This window comes from Ranitomeya variabilis, chromosome 3 (genome assembly GCF_051348905.1).
Source record: "Ranitomeya variabilis isolate aRanVar5 chromosome 3, aRanVar5.hap1, whole genome shotgun sequence".
In the NCBI taxonomy this organism is placed as follows: Eukaryota; Metazoa; Chordata; class Amphibia; order Anura; family Dendrobatidae; genus Ranitomeya; species Ranitomeya variabilis.
In genome coordinates this window covers 700,060,684-700,078,748 of record NC_135234.1, presented here as the reverse complement: position 1 = coordinate 700,078,748, position 18,065 = coordinate 700,060,684, and the positions used below count along the sequence as shown (strand labels likewise).

At 46.5% G+C, this 18,065-nt stretch overlaps 1 long non-coding RNA gene across 2 annotated transcripts in view; it reads right to left on the bottom strand.

Moving 5' to 3' along the window:
• Nucleotides 1-16,915, bottom strand: part of LOC143818534 (uncharacterized) — a 173,955-nt gene extending 157,040 nt beyond the window's left edge. For both annotated transcript variants that reach the window (XR_013224592.1, XR_013224591.1), the window contains exon 1: nucleotides 16,747-16,915. This is a non-coding gene — a long non-coding RNA (uncharacterized LOC143818534). The remainder of the gene's footprint in view (nucleotides 1-16,746) is intronic.
• Nucleotides 16,916-18,065: the final 1,150 nt, after the last annotated feature.

Below are 18,065 nucleotides of genomic sequence, written 5' to 3'. Positions count from 1 at the left end.
AATTCTGTCACATTGCATTGACTCAGGTCTCTGTTCAGAGAACACCGCCAGAGGATGCGCAGATTTGCGCTCCCGCAAATGCCGATCAATCTGAATGGCCAAAGCCATTGAATCACTCAGACTTGCAGGCGTGGGGAACCCCACCATAACATTCTTAATGGTTTCAGAAAGACCCTCTCTGAAATTTGCAGCCAGGGCACACTCATTCCATTGAGTAAGCACTGACCATTTCCGAAATTTTTGACAGTACACCTCAGCTTCATCCTGACCTTGAGAGATAGCCAGCAAAGCCTTTTCTGCCTGGTTCTCAAGATTAGGTTCCTCATAAAGCAGTCCAAGCGCCAGAAAAAACGCATCCACATTCAGCAATGCAGGATCTCCTGGCGCCAGAGAGAAAGCCCAATCTTGAGGGTCGCCGCGTAACAAGGAGATAACAATTTTAACTTTCTGAGCGGAATCACCAGAGGAACGAGGTCTCAAAGATAGAAACAATTTACAATTATTCCTAAAATTCAGAAACCTAGATCTATCTCCAGAAAACAACTCAGGAATAGGTATCTTTGGCTCAGACATAGGGCTATGAACAACAAAATCCTGAATATTTTGCACCTTTGCAGCAAGATGATCCACACTAGAAGTCAGACTCAGAATATCCATGTCTGCAGCTGAGCTCAAAACCACCCAGAGATTAAGGGGATGAGAGAAGCTAGACAGACTGCAGCAAAGGAGGAAAAAAAAAAAAAATTGTACTCAGGACTTCTTTTATCCCACTTCATGCGATGCATTAAACACTTTTGTGGCCTGCTGTACTGTTATGATCCCAGTGGCTGGGGATCACAGGAAATACTAGCTAAGTAACTAAACATAGACACGAGCTCTAGGGAGATGGTAACTGGACTGACCGCAAAACCTGATCCTATCCAAACACACTAAAGGTAGCCGGTGAACGTGCCTAAAATCCTGGAGGTCTCGACGCAGCCTGAGAAACTGACTACCCCTAAAGAGAAAGCAAGACCTCACTTGCCTCAAGAGAAATAACCCCAAAGATATAGGAAGCCCCGAACAAATAATAACGGTGAGGTAAGGAGAAAAGACACACGTAGGAATGAAAACAGATTCAGCAAATGAGGCCCGCTAATACTAGATAGCAGAAGACAGATAGCGAACTGTGCGGTCAGCGAAAAACCCTACCAAAATATCCACGCTGAGAATTCAAGAACCCCCACACCAACTAACGGTGTGGGGGGAGAAACTCAGCCCCCTAGAGCTACCAGCAAGCTGGGAAATCACATATTAGCAAGCTGGACAAGAAACAAATAGAACACTGATGATCAAAAAATGAACAAAACGGAAACTTAGCTTCTCTTGAAGAGACTGGGAGCAAGGTAGTCAGAAGGAATCAGAATAGCACTGAATACATTGACAGCAGGCATAGACTGAGAGTCCAAGTGAGCTTAAATAAAAAAACCAGCCCACAGATAACGAGACAGCTGATGCCAGTCACAAACCTGCAGAAAGACAGCACTCACACAGTACCACTTGTGACCACAAGAGGGAGCCCAGAAATAGAGTTCACAACAGATTGGTACGCTCCACTTGGCCATTGGTTTGAGGGTGGTAGGCAGAAGAAAAATCAAACGTGATGTCCATAAACTTACAGAGAGCTCTCCTAAACTGAGAGGTGAACTGAACTCCTCTGTTCGAAACGATATGTTGAGGAAGACCGTGAATACGAAAAATATGGTTGATAAAAACTTTCACCAATTCAGGTGCTGAGGGTAAACCAGAAAGAGATATGAAATGAGCCATCTTAGAGAACCTGTCAACGACGACGAGGATAACAGTGCAACCAGAAGATAGAGGCCGATCAGTAATAAAGTCCATTGCAATGTGTTGCCACGGAGTGGATGGAACAGGAAGCAGATGAAGCAGACCGGAGGGTAGCTGTCTAGGAATCTTGTTCTTGGCACAAGACGGACAGGAGGCTATAAAACTTTGGATATCTTGTAGAAGGGTTGGCCACCAGTAGAAGCGAGAGACGAGTGAGAGAGTCTTCTTGAAGCTGACATGACCTGCCAACTTGGAGGCATGTCCCCAGCACAGGATTAGTCTCCTGTTGTGCACTGAAACCAAGGTTTTACCTGGAGGTAAAGAAGAGAGACTGACAGGTGCTACCATAATGACCTTGGAAAGATCCAGGATATGTGAGGGTTCCTCCTCCGAGTCAGTAGACAAAAAAGAACTGGACAATGCGTTGGCCTTGAGGTTCTTATTGCCGGTACAAAAATGCAGCTCAAAATTTAAACGGGCAAAGAACAGAGACCATCTAGCTTGCCGAGGACTAAGTCTCTGGGCCGAACGGATATACGCCAGGTTTTTATGGTCCGTGAAGACCTTAAAAGGGTGAACTGCTCCCTCCAAAAGGTATCTCCACTCTAATACCAATTTGATGGCCAACAGCTCCTTGTCGCCAATGGAATAGTTCCGTTCCGAGGTGGAGAATGTCTTGGAAAAGAAACCGCAGGTGACAAGCCTCCCGGAAGAGGACCTCTGCGAAAGTACTGCTCCAGCTCCAACAGCAGATTCATCTACCTCAAGGACAAAAGGTTTGTTTACCTCAGGATGATGAAGTACGGGAGCAGAGGCGAAGGCTTGTTTCAGAGACAAGAATGCGTCTTTGGCCTCAGATGACCAGCAGTAAGGGTTGGCTCCCTTGCGTATCAGAGAGAAGATAGGTCCGGCCAGAGAGAAAAAGTGAGGGATGAACTGCCGGTAGTAATTTGCGAAACCGAGGAATCGCTGGATAGCTTTGACACCGTTAGGACATGGCCAGTTGAGCACAGCAGACACCTTCTCCAGATCCATGCGTAGACCAGAGTCAGTGATAATGTAACCCAGGAAAGGAAGAGACGACTGTTCAAAGATGCACTTCTCAATCTTGGCATAAAGACGATTCTCCTTCAGATGCAGTAGAACCAGACGGACATGCTTTCTATGGGTGGACAGATCCGGAGAGAAGATAAGGATATCGTCCAAGTATACCACCACACAAGAGTACAGGAGGTCTCTAAAAACATCATTAACAAACTCCTGGAATATTGCAGGAGCATTGCACAATCCAAAGGGCATGACTAAATACTCATAGTGCCCGTCCCTGGTGTTAAAGGCAGTCTTCCACTCGTCCCCGGAGCGAATACGGACTAGATTGTATGCTCCACGGAGGTCCAGTTTGGTGAAGATACGTGCTCCCCGTAGACGGTCGAATAGCTCTGGAATAAGAGGAAGTGGGTACTTGTTCTTAATTGTGATATTATTGAGACCCCGGTAGTCGATGCAGGAACGAAGAGAACCATCCTTGACAAAAAAGAAACCCGCACCCGCGGGTGAAGAAGACTTCTGGATAATACCTCTAGCAAGATTCTCCTGAACATACTAAGTCATGGCTTGAGATTCTAGAGGATTCAGCGAATAAATTCGACCCCTGGGCGGAGTCATACCTGGAACAAGGTCGATAGGCAGGGGCGTAACTACCGCGGTCGCAGGGGTCGCAATTGCGACGGGGCCCGCAGTGCTTAGGGGCCCGCCCAGTCCAGCAGACTGGGTGGGCCCCTAAGAACTCTGAGCTACAAAATGGGCCTCCGGCCCTTTAAATAAATCTTCATTACAGGCCCTGGTGCGCGTGCACTCTCTCAGTGCATGCGCGATCACGGGTGGGACTGCAATTGTCCCGCAGCAGAGCCCCTCCACCGCAGAGAGCCGCACACCACAACTATGGCAGCAGCTGCTCTGTGCGCACAGGACCTGTGATGAGGTTACAGGAGGGGAGGAGTTGGAGTCACATGATCAAGGGCTTCCGTGTAGTGCAGGACAGTAGTGCATTGCTGGTTGTCATTGTGCTGGAGGATGGTAAGCTTTTGTGTGAGGTCAGGAGGGGTTTGTGTGGATGTAGCAGAGGAGTATGTGTATGAGGTGTACAGAGCGGAGCCGTGTGTGTATGAGGTGTACGGAGCGGAGCCGTGTGTGTATGAGGTGTACAAGGTGGAGCTGGGTGTGTATGAGGTGTACGGAGCGGAGCCGGGTGTGTACGAGGTTTACGGAGCAAAGCTGGGTGTGTACGAGGTGTACGGAGCGGAACTGGGTGTGTATGAGGTGTACGGAGCGGAGCAGGGTGTGTATGCGGTGTATGGAGCAGAGCCGTGTGTGTATGAGGTGTATGGTGCAGAGCCATGTGTGTATGAGGTGTACAAGGTGGATCTGGGTGTGTATGAGGTGTACGGAGCGGAGCCGGGTGTGTACGAGGTGTACGGAGCGGAGCCGGGTGTGTACGAGGTGTACGGAGCGGAGCCGGGTGTGTACGAGGTGTACGGAGTGGAGCTGGGTGTGTATGAGGTGTACGGAGCGGAGCTGGGTGTGTATGAGGTGTATGGTGCGGAGCCGGGTGTGTACGAGGTGTACGGACCAGAGCCGCGTGTGTATGAGGTGTACGGAGCGGAGCCGTGTGTGTATGAGGTATATGGAGCAGAGCCGTGTGTGTATGAGGTGTACGGAGCGGAGCCGGGTGTGTATGAGGTATATGGAGCAGAGCCGTGTGTGTACGAGGTGTACGGAGTGGAGCCGTGTGTACGAGGTGTACGGAGCGGAGCCGGGTGTGTACGAGGTGTACGGAGCGGAGCCGGGTGTGTACGAGGTGTACGGACCAGAGCCGCGTGTGTATGAGGTGTACGGAGCAGAGCCGTGTGTGTACGAGGTATATGGAGCAGAGCCGTGTGTGTATGAGGTGTACGGAGCGGAGCCGGGTGTGTATGAGGTATATGGAGCAGAGCCGTGTGTGTACGAGGTGTACGGAGCGGCGCCGGGTGTGTACGAGGTGTACGGAGCGGAGCTAGGTGTGTATGAGGTGTACGGAGCGGAGCCATGTGTGTATGAGGTATATGGAGCGGAGCCGGGTGTGTACGATGTGTACGGACCGGAGCCGGGTGTGTACGATGTGTACGGACCGGAGCCGCGTGTGTATGAGGTGTACAGAGCGGAGCCGTGTGTGCAAGGTGTACGGAGCGTAGCCGTGTGTGTACAAGGTGTACGGAGCGTAGCCGTGTGTGTATGAGGTGTACGGAGCGTAGCCGTGTGTGTACGAGATGTACGGAGCGGAGCCATGTGTGTACGAGGTATACGGAGCGGAGCCGTGTGTGCAAGGTGTACGGAGCAGAGCCGGGTGTGTACGAGGTGTACGGAGGGGAGCCGCATGTGCAATGTGTACGCAGCTCAGCCGCGTGTGTAGGAGTAACTATGTGTGGCCATTATACTGCAGGCAATATCATGTGTGGCCATTGTACAATATGGAGCATCATGTGTGGCCATTGTACAGTATAGAGCACTATGTGTGGCCATTGTACAGTATGGAGCACTATGTGTGGCCATTGTACAGTATGGACAGGGGCGTAACTACCGCGGTTGCAGCGGTCGCCATTGCGACCGGGCCCGGCAAGTCAGGGGCCCGGGGCCGGCAGGTCAGAGCAGGGCCGGACTGGCCATTGGGCACTTCTGGCAAATGCCAGAAGAGCCGGTGCCAGTCATGGGCCGCTCGATATGCCTCCCCCCGCCACCGCCGACTCACCCCCCCTGCCGTCGCATTCAACTATACCGGCGTCTATGACACCGGTACAGTTGAATGCAATGACGGGGGAGAGAGCGTCCACAGATCCTCCCTCTCCCATCATTCCCCGCTCTGCCTCTGACACTGCGGGTGCGCGATGACGTCCCGGGCAGACTGCAGCCGAGCCTGAGACCAGAGCAGGAAGCAACGCTGGCAAGAGGAAAGGTAAGGAGAGTGTTTTTTTTTTTTACTGGACAGTGGGGGCATTCTCGGGGGGGCGAGAGATGCGGGCTGTGCTGTATATACCACTGTGCGGGTTGTGCTGTATATACCACTGTGCGGGCTGTGCTGTATATACCACTGTGCGGGTTGTGCTGGATATACCACTGTGCGGGCTGTGCTGGATATACCACTGTGCGGGCTCTGCTGGATATACCACTGTGCGGGCTGTGCTGGATATACCACTGTGCGGGCTGTGCTGGATATACCACTGAGCGGGCTGTGCTGGATATACCACTGAGCGGGCTGTGCTGGATATACCACTGTGCGAGCTGTGCTGGATAGACCACTGTGCGGGCTGTGCTGGATAGACCACTGTGCGGGCTGTGCTGGATAGACCACTGTGCGGGCTGTGCTGGATAGACCACTGCGGGCTGTGCTGGATAGACCACTGTGCGGGCTGTGCTGGATAGACCACTGTGCTGGCTGTGCTGGATAGACCACTGTGCGGGCTGTGCTGGATAGACCACTGTGCGGGCTGTGCTGGATAGACCACTGTGCGGGCTGTGCTGGATAGACCACTGTGCGGGCTGTGCTGGATAGACCACTGTGCGGGCTGTGCTGGATAGACCACTGTGCGGGCTGTGCTGGATAGACCACTGTGCGGGCTGTGCTGGCACCCAACACCATGTTGCAGTGCAGGAGATTCCTCCTGCACGGCAACAGTCAGAGGCGTATCTAGGGGAAGGGGGCAGCCGGGGCACGTGAGAGACAGGAAGCAGCTCCAGTCATCACGATGAGACAGCTTCTCAGTCTATATTTTTCCCCCCTCATACATCTCATGTACGTCTGAATGAGATCGTATTTAAGAGAAAGCCAAAATAACCCCGGGACAGAAAGGCGAGAGCAGGGGGGGAGGTGCGGGACAGAGCCGCTTTAGTCAGGAGAAGCTGAGGAGCTGCAGCCGGTTTACATCAGCCACCCCTGTACCAGAGAGGAGATTGTGAGTTGTGTATATGAGCTGGTATCTCTGGTGTGGGTGTGTGTGTGTGTGTGTGTGATATCTGTAGTATGTGTGTGATAACTGTAGTATGTGTGTGTGATATCTGTAGTATGATGTGTGTGTGTGTGTGTGTGTGTGTGTGATATCTGTAGTGTGTGTGTGATATCTGTAGTATGTCTGTGTGTGTGTGTGTGATATCTGTAGTGTGTGCGTGATAACTAGTATGTGTGTGATATCTGTATTATGATGTGTGTGTGTGATATCTGTAGTGTGTGTGTGATATCTGTAGTATGATGTGTGTGTGTGTGATATCTGTAGTGTGTGTGTGATATCTGTAGTATGTGTGTGTGAGTGATAACTAGTATGTGTGTGATATCTGTAATATGATGTGTGTGTGTGTGATATCTGTAGTGTATGTGTGATATCTGTAGTGTGTGTGTGTGTGTGTGTGTGATATCTGTAGTGTGTGTGTGTGATAACTGATGTGTGTGTGTGATATCTGTAGTATGATGTGTGTGTGATATCTATAGTGTGTGTGATATCTGTAGTGTGTGTGTGTGTGTGTGTGTGATATCTGTAGTATGTGTGTGTGTGTGTGATATCTGTAGTGTGTGTGATAACTGATGTGTGTGTGTGAGTGTGATATCTGTAGTGTGTGTGTGTGTGATATCTGTAGTGTGTGTGTGATAACTGATGTGTGTGTGATATCTGTAGTATGATGTGTGTGTGATATCTGTAGTATGTGTGTGTGTGAGGCAGAAGCGTAACTACCACGGTCGCAGCTGCAAGCGGCTCTGGCAGGTCAGGGGGCCGTGTGTCCCCTTGAGCCTGTCTCCCTTATGCTTGTGTCCCCATGTGCCAGTCTCCCTTGCCCATTAGTCCCTGTGTGTCCCCATGTGCCTGTCTCCTATGTCCCCTTGTGCTTGTGTCAGTCTCCTTTGCCCACTAGTCCCTGTGTGTCAGTCTCCCTTTCCCACTTGTCCCTGTGCGTCCCCTTGTGCTTGTATCCCTTGTCCCCTTGTGTCAGTCTCTTGCCCACTAGTCCCTGTGTGTCCCCTTGTGCCTGTCTCCCTTGTCCCCTTGTGCTTGTCCCTTGTCCCCGTGTGTCCCCTTGTGTCAGTCTTCATTGCCCACTAGTCCCCTTGTATCAGTCTCCCTTGCCCACTAACCTTCTCCCCTGCCTCCTAGCCCCCATGTGCCCCCTGTGCCTGTCTTCCTTGCCCCCTTGTGCCCTCTCCCCTGCCCCCTCATCACCATTTGCTCGTGTCTTTCTCACTGCCCCTGTATGGAGGGGCTGCATTATACTATGAGGGGGGCTGCATTGTATTCTATGGGGGTTACATTGAATTTTATGGTGTGGGGGGGCCCATTTGGAAGTTCGCACCGGGGCCCATAACTTTGTAGTTACGCCACTGTCGATAGGGCAATCATATGTACGATGCAGGGGCAGGTTCTCCGCCTCCTTCTTGTCAAAGACGTCCGCGAAGGACCAGTAGGCCGAAGGCAAGTCTGCAGGTACCAAGGTAGATGGAGGAATCCTCAGCAGTTGAACGGAAAGCAGGCACCTGGTCTGACAGGCATGACCCCAACGTAAAACATCATCAGATATCCAATCCAGGATGGGTTCATGAGTTCTTAACCAGGGAAGACCCAAAAGGAATGTATGAGACAACGAGGGCTGCACGTAGAAGGCAATTCTCCCGATGCAGGGCTCTGATTTGCAACTCCACCTCCTCAGTGATCAGGGTAACGGTCTCCTGCAAAGGCCTACCATCGACCGAAGCTATCCGCCTAGGAGTCTGTAGGGATCTGACAGGAATGCCACGTCTCCTGACTGCCTCTAACTGGATAAAGTTTCCTGCTGCACCAGAATCTATATAAGCCACCTCAGAAAAACGACTAGCACCTAAATTCACTAAAACAAAAAGAGTTAAAGGTAGTGAGGAATCAGTGATACCTAGGGAGGCCTCTCTTACCTGGCCTAGGTGGAGGCGTTTCCCGGCCTCACCGGACAAGAACGCAGGAGATGGGAAGCGCTGCCACAGTAAAAGCAGAGACCTTGTGCGATTCTTTCTTTGCGGCATTGTTCTGCTGGCCTGAGACGATCCACTTGCATGGGTTCTGGTGCCGAAACCAGAGATGAAGAAGCAAGTCGCAAACGAGGAGGACTGTGAGTGGCCGAAGATAGACGGAGAGGTATTTTCTCTCTAGCAGCTTCGCGGAGACATTCCTGGAAACGTAAATCAATGCGAGTTGCTAGAGATATGAGGTCCTCCAAGGAGGTCGGTGTGTCTCGACCCGCCAACTCATCCTTGATTTGGGAAGACAGGCGGCACCAAAAAGCTCCCACCAGAGCCTCATTGTTCCACCCCAGCTCTGAGGATAAAGTACGAAACCGAATGGCGTACTGACTGACAGAAAGAGTACCTTGATGAAGATTAAAAAGGGACTCAGTAGTAGAGGCCAGGCATCCGAGTTCATCGAACACCTTCCGGAAAGTCTCCAAAAAAGTGGAGAGTTGGGAAACCAGAGGATCATCCCACTCCCAGAGTGGATTCACCCAGGCCAAAGCCTCCCCCTCCAAGTGGGACACAACAAAAGCCACAAAACCCCGGCATAATTTAGGGTCTCCACTATACCGTGGAGGTTTAGCCAGATGAGGCGGTGGATGCGGAGTGGGAGCCGGGACAGGGGCAGAGGCGGCAGACTGTAGGGAGAGAAGACGGTTATCCACCGAATCCATGTAGTTAAGAATGTGACCCTGGGTGTCGCTTTGCTGGGCGAGCTCCTGCTGGAGACTGGCCAGCTGGGACACGTTCCCCGGGTGGGCCGTAACGCCGATAAGCGGGACTCCATGGTTTTTAGAAAGGCCATGATCCTGGTTTGATTCTCACGAAGAAGCCCTAATTCCTTTTGGGTGGTAGCAGAGGTACCAGCGGGGTCCATGGCCTGTTGGTACTGTGATAACTCTAGAGGAACCCCAAAGGTGGACCCGCTGGACTGCGACAGCGAACCTTCCCAGAGCGAGTAGACCCGGTGGACCACCCCTATACAGGGAGTGTTAGGGGCAGGCCCAAGGGAGACTACTGCCGTGGCAGCTAGTACCTAAAGGAGATTTACAGAAGTGGGAGTAACACGGCTGGAGTACAGGAATACGGGCTGGACAGAGATGTAGGCAGGGCCGGTTTTAGGCAAAGTGGGGCCCTAGGCAAAAGTTTAAAATGGGGCCCCAAATGCTAACATATTGCACCAACAGAAACATTTCGGTTGTAGCTACATGCGCTGATTTCAGGCCACTAAACGAGCGTGATCAACAATATTGAAGTCATTCGCCACTTGTTTCCAGCCTCTTTACACTGGCTGGGGACAGAATGATCACTAGTAAATCAATCTGTCCCCATACAGTATCATCTTAGCAGAATATCTGCAGTTTTAACTGGGCGATGTGCTGATGAGAACAATGATTTTTGTTCTGGCATATACTGTACATACATACACCATACATACACACAGATACACATACCGTACATACATACACAGACATACACCTTACATGCATACACACATACAGTTATATACACATATAGTATACACATACCGTACATACATATACCATACATACACACAAATACACATACATACACCGTACGTACACACAGATACACATACAAATACAGTATATGCAAACACATACATATATCATACATACAAACAGATACACATACATATACCATCATACATACAGATACCGTACATACACACATGCATATACCGTACATTCCCACAAATGCCGTACACACATATACCGTACATACACAGATACAGTTATATACATATAGTACACACATACCGTACATACATATAAAATACACACACCTAAATGCACATACCGTACATACATACATATACCCTACATGCATACACACACATATACCGAACATACAGATACACATACACGTACCGTACATACACACATACAGTATATACACATACCGTACACACATATACATACACATATACTGTATGTACATGCACATAAACATACATATATACCATATATCCATACAAATTTATTGCACATACACAGATACACATACTGTACATGCATACACACACAGCCATACAACTATACCATATACATACACACATACACCGTACATACACACAGATACACATACCGTACATACATACACAGACATACACCTTACATGCATACACACATACAGTTATATACACATATAGTATACACATACCGTACATACATATACCATACATACACACAAATACACATACATACACCGTACGTACACACAGATACACATACAAATACAGTATATGCAAACACATACATATATTATACATACAGATACACATACATATACCATCATACATACACATACCGTACATACACACATGCATATACCGTACATTCACACAAATGCCGTACACACATATACCGTACATACACACAGATACACACACATATACCGTACATACACAGATAGTTATATACATATAGTAAACACATACCGTACATACATATAAAATACACCCAAATGCACATACCGTACATACATACATATACCGTACATGCATACACACACATATACCGAACATACAGATACACATACACGTACCGTACATACACACATACAGTATATACACATACCGTACACACATATACATACACATATACTGTATGTACATGCACATAAACATACATATATACCATATATCCATACAAACTTATTGCACATACACAGATACACACATACTGTACATGCATACACACACAGCCATACAAATATACCAATATACCATACATGCACACATATACCGTACATACATACAGATACACACACAGAAAAATACACATAGATACACACAGATGCACACATACTGTACATATACAAGCATATACATACATACTAATCTTCTATAGGTGATCAGATGAGCCCTGCAGGTCAGTTCAGCTGGAGAGGGCTGCAGACCCCACTGTGGGGGATGGGGCACAGAGCAGACAGGACTGATATCAGCCCCCTGGTGCTGTCCCGTGCAGTGAGCCTCCTCCCCCATCTCTTCTCTGTGAGGAGACGCTGCAGCCTGCTCTGAACAGAACAGTGGAGGGAGCAGAAGAAGTCCTGCTCTTCCTCCACTGATGTCTCTATTTGCTGTGCAGCCGGGGCCCCTGACTGTAGGCGAGTACTCACGATTGGGACGCTCCATGCAGGGGGACAGACGGCAGCCAGTGAGCGCTCTCCTCAGTCTGGTCACTGTGAGGTAAGGAAAGCGTTCATTGGCCAGCGTCTCTCCCTGCATGACACGCCCCCTTTTTGATCTCCTGCACTTCGCGCCCCGCTCTCTCCCCGGCACTCGGTGTTCCATGATTACAGGAGGGAGTGAGAGGGGCCCGACCCTGCATGATACCGAGCCTTCCTGCAGGGGCCACCCTCCACCTCTGGGCCCTGGAGCAGTGCCATCAACAGTATGTCTGCCCCTGGCTGGGGGCCCCTAGGGCAGCGGGGGCCCCAGGCAGCTGCCTAGTCTGCCTGCCCCTAACGCCGGCCCTGGATGTAGGTATTAACGGCAGGAGCGACAGGAGTACGGTACACTAGGATGGGATTGGGAAGCAGACAGACTGATTAGGAAAAGACACGGAAGCAAGGATAATAAGACGAGACTGGCACTATAAGACACTGATAGACTGACAGGAGGGGAATGAGACACAGACTGACTGGGAAGACTGGGAGGTTAACAAATTTAACCAATTTTTGTTTTAAAATTCTCCCATTCTTGACAAATAAAAGATTAATCCGAATTAAAGATGTCACTACTTAAGGACATGCACAGAAAGTTTTTACGACAACAGCCAGCAGTATTGCGTAGCCTACGATTGCTAAATGTGACCCGTGAAACAGTTGCAAAACTTTAACTTCTTGTTGCTCTTTTTGTATTTTTTTATTCATTTTTAAACTTTTATATATACTAGATACAGTAATATGGAAGATTAAAAAAAAATCACCTTTTTATGCTGCACATAAAATCTAAAATCTTGAATTAGACAATAATAAATTTCTAAAGACATGTCCCCTTTTAATGGTTTCATGTCTTTACAAATATGGTCAAATAAATTTGCACTTTAAACTGACCTCTTATAATTGAGGTTCAAGGTCTTGGAGGGAATTTAAGAGAGGAAACATTATGCACTCACAATTTCTTGCATGTTTGGGTTTTCTCTTTTTATCTACTTGTGTTGAATGTATCATATGCAGACGTAAGCCATGTGACATTTATTTGTGCGTGACTATCTGGTGCCCTTTATCTAATAATGAAACTACAAACATATGTGGATCAGTTTTGGCAGGTATTCATATTGGACTTATATAACGTATATGAAACTACCTTGGCAGATTTACAATTACATTGCGAAATCTTAGAACTTATTGAGCAGTCCAATCATGCATTTTTTCTTGAATACATGAATATTGTTTATATTAAATCCTGTGTTATTTCTCCAAAAACTGATTTAGAGGCTATCCTTGATATCAGTAGATGTAATCTTTGCTCTTAAACCAAAATGAAGATGTGAACATCTATCAAAATCTGATGAAGTTCAATAATAATAGGTTCCTGCAAAAATGTACATTTCTAAGTTTGCAAAGCGACTATAAAATTGTCCAAAGTATCATGAAAAACTGCTCTTAATCTGTAGCTATGTGGCTAATCTGCAGGTTAATAGCGCTATGACCTGCATGGGGCGAGGCAGGACACTCCTGGCAGTGTTTGTTTTCAGTCACGGGGGCTTCACCGCTGCGGGTTCTGTCACCGCTCTGTGTATATTGCCCCGGCACTGTGTAACATCCATCCCTAATACTAATGCTATCAGTCATTTCCGCTTCTGCAGTTACAGCTGCTGCTCTTTATACACAAAGCGGTAATCAAGCCCGCAGCGGAGCCGCCGCCGTGACTGAACCTGGAACACTGCCTTGGGTTAATAAAATTAATTTCTTCCTGGCAGCGTGGGTCCAAGTACCGGCGCCGGGCAGGTTCACAGCAGTATTAACCTGCAGATTAATCTCACATTTACATGCTAAAAGCATTTTTTTCAGGTGACAGGTTAACTGTACGTGAATTGTTTTTTCATAGACTTTCATGCACCTGCGCTGACCACCATTGCCGTCAGATGCTGTTGCTTTGTTCCTCTGGGAGGCACTAATAGTTGAGGGGTTGGATTGATCTGTGCTGGGCAGTCTGTTCACTGCCCATCACACTCAGGTGACAACTCCTCGGGGGAGGAAGTTCACTTATGTCCTTCTGGATAGCATGTGTGGTGTGCAGCCAATAAGGTTACTATAGTTAAATGTGCAAATTATGAATCTGCTGTCTATCAAGTAACTGGGGCTGGTCAGCAGATCAATTGCTAGATGGTTTTAATGGGATCATTTGCCTGGTGTTTTATTGTAATATTATCCTGGTGTATTTAATTATTTGACCTTGGTATCTGACCTAGGTTTATTTCACATTTAATCTGCTGTGTAATCTTCAGATACCCTCCTGGATGTTATCCTGAACTCTCTGACTACCCTGTTTGCCTTACATAACTTCATGACCTCCTGGTCGTGATCCTGGCTATTCCCTACCAAGTAACTGGTTCTAATTCTGTCGCTAAATACCAAAGAGCCTTTTGGGGCCTTCTAAGTAAAATAACAAGCTCCAAGACTGTCTTTTTATGACTTTTGTCAGTAGATGGATTCCTAATATTGGTGGCATATTGACAGAACTCCTACGTTTGTGAAAATGAAGTAGGGGTGGTTTGAGGAAGGTGCCTTTACACTTTTTCTGTTGGCTCAACCTGGCTTTATCAGAAGGTTACATGGACAACTATTATAGTCATTAGCCATCCACACAGCCACCTGGAGGAAACCAAGACAAAATGGAATGGCTCTAACCTAGTGTCGCTCCCACTTTGTTCTAGTACTTAGCTGGGGTTACAGTGGTTGGACTTCTCATTACTGCAGATTGCTGGTATATCCTGCTAATAAGTCACCAATTTCTATACTGATATAATTTGTTAAGTGATCATTTAAGCTTAGTGATCTAGAATTTAGTATATTATTCAGCTCTTGAAATTAGAGATCTCAGATCTGTCAGACCATGAAACATTTTGAAATGGATTCTTCCTTACTATTTAAAGACAACTGTATAGCTGAACCTAGCATTAGGTTGCTAAACACTGGTTTGGCAGAACATTGCATGCCCTGTCATGAACAATAAGGAAGTTGACCATGGAGACTATGTGTTATATTTTGTAAGAAACATAAGCTTGAGGGATTGGTTTTCATAAAACAGACAGAATGGCCCTGTGTGCTCTTAGAATTAGATTTAATACTTGAGATTTAATAATCAGATTTGATATTGTAATTTCTCTTACAGTATTCTATAAAATGTTGTTTTTCCAGTTATCTCGTGTTTCTGCATGTACAGAAAATTACGGTATTTCGGATGTTACTTATACTCAATGCAAAAATTACCATGGAAAACAGCTGCAAAAATGAAGTAAGAAAATACTGCACACTAATCTATGTTATGATTGGTAATCCACTTGTTTCTATACTATGCAATTCCGCAGGAAGAGCTTACCGTAAATGTTTCTGTACTGTATAAATTCATATTGTTTACCATTTGAGAATGTAGCATTCTCAGCAGAAGTCTCTAATTAGTTGTAAAAAGTTTTGGAGGCCAGAGAACTCATTTAGTAATTATGATGGGTGTCAGGCACAGCTACTGTATGGACAGCAATAAAGTTGAAGGTACATAATAGGTAAAGGAATGGTGGTAGAAAATTGTATGCAGAACACTGATAGTATAATGATGGAAGGATAAGTCAGAATAGACAAAAGGAAGATCATATAGCTATTCATTTACATTTCAAGAACACTGACGATGGTGCTCAATAAGGAGTGTGTTCCTATTTTGTTGTGGCTCTGTCTTTACCCTGCTAGGTGTTTAGTGTTTAAAATTTGCTGCATGAAAATGCCTAGATCACTGTCCCAAAATCATCTCCGACTAACGTCAACTGCCCAAAGAGCCTGGTAAGAATACATACGCCACGCAAAGGACAGGAACAGAACCAGAATATAAATTAAGAACTGTAGCAGATTTAAAACTTGAATCAAAGAATGATGATGTCATTAATTTTACCAAGCGTATGAAGCAAAATCACTTAGCCAACATCTATTCTTCCCAACTGACAAATACATACAGTGGTCTCTGTGGGAAGCATCGATGTTACCTCTGAAACCATCATTTCTCCTATAAGAACAAATGATCCTGTTTTTTCCGCTGTCATTCTTGGATCTACTTTCTTCCCAAAAGTGTTGAAACACCCACATGCACTTAAAATAGCTTGCTGTCTAGCCAAAGTCTATGGGTTTGACTTGCTTTACTCTAATGTGTATGGACCTTTATGAAGAAACCAGGAGGATACAACCAAGAGATTAAAGGAATAGCCAACCAAAGAAAGCACAGAACAAGAAGACACCACATGTACAGTATAGGAGAGGTGAAATGTTAAAGGTGAAAGGAATTTTTAGAATTGTGTTCTTATTTTTCAATGAAAGTAGCATTCTCATCAAAGTTTTTATCCTCTTAATATATTACAATTAGAGTTGAGCGAATTTGTTCGGATTTGGGTCAGAATACAATCGACAGCGAATATTGTTTTTGCAATATTTGTCGAACATAGCCGAACGTCAATAGAGTCAATGGGAGTAGAAATTACTGATTATGTTCAGAACCAATCATCAAACATATATTTGGCATGAATAGGGTACCAATATGGAACGAATATGGCAAATTCAGATTCGGCGACCGAATCCAAACAAATTCACTCAATTCTACATCATCCTATTATATAGCACTGTGTACTTACAATTGCTCATTTTTCCTTTCTACCCAGCTAATTCTTGTGTTTTCTCTGCTCTATGGCAAATAGGAGAAAAAGGAGTACCAGGCGATAATTTTACTAAAAAAATTGCTGGGTTGGTTTCTATTTCTCTGCTGTATGTAGAAAGATGAAGTCTTTTGTTCCTGCATTTATCATCCCCTTCTCCAACTTCTGATCCAGCTGCTCCCTCCTCTCACCTGCCAGGGAGTGACTCATGAGTCATACAGAGAAAATTCACCTCCTGTTTGTACATAGAGCTTAGAAGGATTCAGCTAGTCAGCTTTTAATCACATGATGTCATAGACTTAATAGAAAAATAAATACTTAGCTTGGTAGAAGGGCAAAATGAGCAATTGTAAGTACATAGTGCTATATAATATGATAATTGCAATATACTAATAGTGTAAGCATTTTGATGAGAGTGCTTTTTAAACTTTAACAATTTTTTTAAAGAAATTCACTAATTTAATTTAATTTAATACATGAAATTTGCAGAAAATAAAGATTTAATCTATACTCCCATCTATCTTTATAACTAGTGGTAGGCGCACCCTCAAATGTTTAGGACCGGCGGGTTAGGTCGACCATTTAAGAAAGTACAGTTCGAGTACCCGAACAGTGCGCAAACCCATTCATCTGAATGGGGGTCCAAACATCCTTTGTTTGGCACACTGTCATCTGCATGACAGAGCGGCAAAGATGGGCTCTGATCAGTGGTAATAACAGCTCAGCACGCCCCTGTACCAGATTGGATGGCCAAGCTGTCAACCACAGTACTGACAGCTTCAGCACACCCCTATACCAGATTGGACGGCCAAGCTATCAGTAACTGCATCCCAGACACCCTGAGGGGAGGGGCGGAACTGTGGGATGCAGGCCCTAATTCCATCAGGGTTTCCCCACCTCATAGACCAGTTCCTGCACCTCATCCTCAATCTTCAAATTATTGTCCATATAGGTCAAGAGCTGGAAGCAATGCAATACTGACTTGGTGAAACGGCATTAGGCTCTGCTGAAACTAATTTATTTAAGGGACAAACAGCACACTTCTGCAGAGTTGTTGTAAGGTCTAAAAGACCAGACAAATCTGTGGCTCTCGCCACTGAATCTACTTGGCAAGCAGGCACACGTACCGTGCCTGGCCAACATGCTCAACTTAGTGGTTGAGCGCTTACTGAAAACTTACCCAGATTTTCCTGAGCTACTGCAAGGTATGCCGTGTGTGCACCTATAGCTGCTGCTGATCTAGCAATGCTGCAGCAGCGCTTGCAAGTGCCACATCACCGACTAGTTGGCAACCAGTC